Genomic DNA, 5,110 nt, shown 5'->3' with positions numbered 1-5,110 from the left:
CTAAGTGATGGTGGAGGTGCCCCTCCTGTTTCAGGCTGCGCCTCCATTTGGGCACCTGCATCATCCATTTCCCCCTCTCTGCTGGCTCAGCCATTCCCCATACAAACATGCTGTCCTGACTCCTATGCAAAAACATGAAACACAACTAAAGAAATCAAAACAAAATCCTCCCATAAAAATCCAACACTTGTTTCCATGACTCTGCCAACTCCTGCCCCATCTCTATGGCCTCCGTGCAGAACTTTCCTGACTCCATTTGTCACCCACCATGTTGTCTTTAGCAAATGGATAGACACAGAGTTTTAAAAAGTGTCTATCTTTCTGCACTGCTTAAGGGCAAGTCAGGTGTCTCCAATCTTCTATGTCCCCCTTTCCTGAATCTCCGAGATCACCTGCACTAGTTCTTTCAGTCGATTCTCTGATTATTGCTTCTGTGCCTCTAAAAACCCATTCTCTGGTTTTCAGGTTTATGCATCATCTTTACTGAATTTGCTCTTTCACACTATCCCATATGCCCCGTATAATTATTGTATAACTTTTATTAGCTCAGTGTGCACTGTTTGCATTTGTATGACCGTAAAGTGCTACTCACAACTGAGCATTTAGTAGACTATGATTACTTTACCTTTCCTGACTCACCTTATTATTTTCCCGAAATAAATACATATCTTATCCTTCATTTGCTTAGTTTCTGTTGTTCTCATTTAAATCCTTCCCAAGCTCCTCCCGGGTAAATCTTCATGAATCTATTCGAGCCCATCCACTATTCCACCTCATGTCTGTGCAGATGCCTGTCCTGCAGCCCTCAGTCCTGCCCCATGTGGATGGGATGCCTGCACACCTGGGGCAGGGCCAACAGCCAGACCCCCTCAGCTCAGCCTGGGTGCCCTCTGCCTCTCTCCTTCTGGCCCCCTGTTGCCTGGATCCCATGTGCTCCCTTTTGGTTTTCTCCGTCATTTTCCCCTTTGCCTAGTGGTATCCCATGGAGGGAACACGGAAAGTAGACACTGACACTCTAAACATCTGACGTGCCTTTGGGCTACCCTCACCCTGATTCCCACGGTGATGGGATAGAGACTCTGTCCTGGACACAGTTGTCCTCGGGATTTGGGGACCGTGGGTCATGTCTCCCAGCTGCCAGTTCTGTGTTGTTGTGTCTGGAATTTCCAAGGTGTCTGCTCCTCTACCCTCCTCCTGACATTTCATTGTGATGTGTCTTCGTGTGGGTCTCTTGTCATCCACTCTAGGTAAGAACTTGGGTAGGACTTTCAACATATGCGTTGCTCCCTGTCAACTCTGAGAAATATTCTTGAAATTTTTAGAAACAAATTTTAAGAACCAAACAGGTCTTCTCTCCTCTTGCCTTTACCTCCCGACTGTACTACTTCAGGGAAGTACAACTGTAATCATCCACTTTACCGACTAAATTATTCATTTCTAGAGTCCTAGGGTTGTTCACCAGTGTGTGTGGTTCAGATTCTGTTCCATATGCCATATGCCTCTTACACTCTGTAGACATGATTGATTATAGTAGTAAGGGACCTGTTAGGTCTCTAGATCTCCTGTGATCTCTCCTCAAGACATCCTGAACTTTCTCCATGCAGCATTCATCTCAGGAGTGACTTACGTTTGTCTCTGTCATTTCTGCTAATGCCCACCTCCCACAGGACAGTGCCAGTGTTGTGTCACCAGGGGCTCACGCTTGTTCTTCATCTTACATCTGGAGTCAGCTGACATTGAGCCACTGGAAGCCTCGAGATGTATGATGTACACAGGATGATGGGCTTTAGTTTGATTTGAGCAGGTAAATCACACTGCCTTGTAACGTCCTCCTAGACTCTAAGCCTACCAGCCTCCCATCGCAGAACATTCTGGAACATTGCAACCATCCATTTGCATGGAGTGCACAGTCATACCCACCTCCTGATGGACAGGGAACCAAGGAAAGACAGTCAACAAGGCCTCTGCAAACTTTGTGGGTTGAATTCTGGTTCCAGTACCTCCTTATCCTCTCTGAGTCCCCCTTTCCCTCTCTGTGCAAAGGGATCCCCTCTGGGATGCCCCATGGGTTTGCTTTGATGATTATCTTTTATCTTCTGTGTACATCACATGGTGATATTCTACTATTTATACTTCCCATTATCAAATTGGCTATAAGACTTAGATAAGTTCCTTTCTCTGTTTTTATAAACCACAATTCAAGAAACATCCCTGAAATATATTTTGAAAAAATTTTTAATGTTTATTTTTTAGAGGGAGGGAGAGAGTGAGAAAGACAAAGAGATAGAGAACAAGCAGGAGAGGGGTAGAGAGAGACAGAGAGAGGGAGACACAGAATCCAATGTATGCTCCAGGCTCTGATTCTCAGCACAGAGCCCATGCAGGGCTCGAACTCACCAACCATGAGATCATGACCTGAGCTAGGACTGGACACTTAACCAACTGAGCCATTCAGGCTCTCCCAGGAAAATATACTTTTGACAACATATATGATTATCTCCTTATGATAAACTCGTAAAGGAGGGGCACCTGGGTAGCTCACTCTGTTAAACATCAGACTCTTGATTTCAGCTCAGGTCGTGATCTCTGGATTCCTGAGGTCCAGCCTGGTGTGGGGCTGCTTGGGAGTCTTCTCTCTCCTCTTTCTCTGCCCCTCTCCCTACTTCTGCATCCACTCTCTCTCACCTTTTCTCAGAATAAATAAACATTTTTTTAAAAAAGGATAAAGCCCTCAAAGAGAATGTCCATGTCATAGTATAAGCATATTTAAATTGTGGAGACACATTTCAGAAGAACTCTTTAGAAAATTTAAACCAGTATTCACTCCCATTGCTCTTTATGATGGTATATTTTCCCCACCCTCTGCTGGACACTCTCATAACTAACCTACTTTCATCTTTGCCAAGTTGAAGATACCAACGTTTATTCCCATTTTTTATTCCACATTCTCATTTTTGTTTGTATTTACTTCTTATCAATATAGTGTGTGACATTTTGTGTCTTCCTTTCCAAATTGTTCTCTAATATTTATAATTATCTTTTTCTTTTTTCTTTTCTTATTATTTGAGTGCAGCTTACACATACTCTTCCATTCCTTTCAGGTTTACAACATAGTGACTTGTCATATAATCCAATAATTGCACTCTTGAGTATGTACTCAAAGAAAATGAAAACACCAATTCTTTTTTTTTTTTTTTTTTAGTTTATTTATTTGAAAGACAGGGAGTACACAAGCAAAGGAAGGTCTGAGAGATTTTCCCTGTTATTACCATCAAGGGGCTGGAGGAGGAGGTGCACAGGGACACAGAAACCTCAGCAATGGCACCGGCTCCTGAGCTCTCTTCTCCTGCAATCCTGCCTCACCCCTGAGCCTGACCCCTGTGGAGTCCAGGGCTGCTCAGAAGCTTCTTCCTCTTCCCACTGATGCCCAGGCTTCTGCTCAGACATGTCTACCTGACTTACAGTCCAGACCCCACTCAGGATTCTCAGTCAGAATCCACCTGAGAGCAGAGCAGTGGGGTGAGCGAGGGGGTGTCCCCTTACCTTCCACCCCATGTACGGCCACAGGACTAAGGAGAGAAGACCCAGCTGCCTTTCTCCTCCTCAGCCAGGCCCTCCCTAGGGTCTTCTTCAGTTCCAGCACCTGGACAGGGACCCAGACACCAGGGGGCGCCCTCATCCCAGATGATGTTAAGAGTGTGAGGGTTTTTTTTTTCAGAAGCCATACTGATAGAACCTGTGTCCATCCACAGACAAATGGATAAGGAAGATGTGTGGTATGTACACATACATATAAATATGTGTTGCCACTTGTGACAACATGGATGGACAAACAGGGCAGTATGTCTGCTAAGTGAAATGAATCAGACTGAGATAGACAAGTACCATATGATTTCACTCATATGTGTAATCTAAAAAAACAAAACAAATGAGTAAAGAAACAAACAGCAGAATCAGACCTATAAATACAGAGAACAAACTGATGACTGCCAGAGGGAAGGGGTTGGGATGATGGGCACAGTGGGTGAGGGGAGTGGGAGACACAGGCTCTAGTTATGGAAGGGAACAGGTCATAGGAATAAAAGGCACAGCACAGGGAATATCATGAGTGATACTGTAACATCACTGGTGACAGGTGGCAGCTACACTGTGGTGAGCACAGCATGGTGTAGACAGAAAGTGAAGGGCCCCTGGGTGGCTCTGTAGTTTCTCCAGTCATGATCCCAGGTCATGGAATCAAGCCCCACGGGACTGAACCGGCTTGAGATTCTCTCTCTCTCTCTCTCTCTGTCTCTCTCTCTCTCCCTCTACCTCTCTTCCCTGCTCTGGCTGCCTCTCTCTCAAAAAAAGAAAATGTATACAGAAGCTGAGTCACTGGGTTGTACACCCAAAACTAATGTAATCTTGTGTGTCAACTATATTCAAATTTAAAATATCTTTAAAAAGAAATTAATTAGGAAGAATAAACTCTAGGAGTGCCTGGGTGGGTCAGTCGGGTGGGCATCCGACTCTTGATTTCAGCTCAGGTCATGCATGATCTCATGGTTCGTGGGTGTGAGACCTCCATCAGGCTCTTCGAATGGGTGCGTCCTCTCCCATGGCTGCAACTGCAGAGAACAGATGCACAGTTACAATAAGGCATGGAAAGGCTAAGTTAGACCGGCAGAAACACAGACCCCTATACATGCAGATGTTCATGTGGGGTGTGGGGTCAGGGGAAAGACTGAGGTCCAAAAAAGAAAATTAATTGGATGAGAGAGGAAAGAGATCCCACATAGAAATAAACAAAACATCCCAACATGGAATCAAGATCAGGGCATAAACTTGTCAGGCACCCATTAGGCATCAGGCACCACTGCCTGCACTTTGTTTCAAGACAAAGTCACTGAGGAATGAGGAGACTCTGAAGAGTTGGAGGAACCAGTTTCATGAGATCAATACTCACTGGAGGAGGAAATGTCCATCTCATCAGGCAGCTCACTACGACTGACCTCAATGTGACCCTGCACCTCACTGAGGATCTTGGCATCATTTTCATCTGACACAAATGTGATGGCCAAGCCCTTGGGTGAACTGGCTTGCTCAGGCCTCCTGGAAGGAGACAGAAGGT

At 45.1% G+C, this 5,110-nt stretch overlaps 1 protein-coding gene across 5 annotated transcripts in view; it reads left to right on the top strand.

Annotated features, from left to right (window-relative positions):
- The window catches only part of LOC123609586 (DLA class I histocompatibility antigen, A9/A9 alpha chain-like), a 592,486-nt gene that overhangs the window by 581,404 nt on the left and 5,972 nt on the right, over window positions 1-5,110 (top strand). The gene's annotated exons all lie outside the window — the stretch shown is intronic.

This window comes from Leopardus geoffroyi, chromosome B2 (genome assembly GCF_018350155.1).
Source record: "Leopardus geoffroyi isolate Oge1 chromosome B2, O.geoffroyi_Oge1_pat1.0, whole genome shotgun sequence".
NCBI classification, from domain to species: Eukaryota; Metazoa; Chordata; class Mammalia; order Carnivora; family Felidae; genus Leopardus; species Leopardus geoffroyi.
The sequence above is the reverse complement of the archived record's forward strand: the minus strand, read 5'-3'. Positions and strand labels throughout refer to the sequence as shown.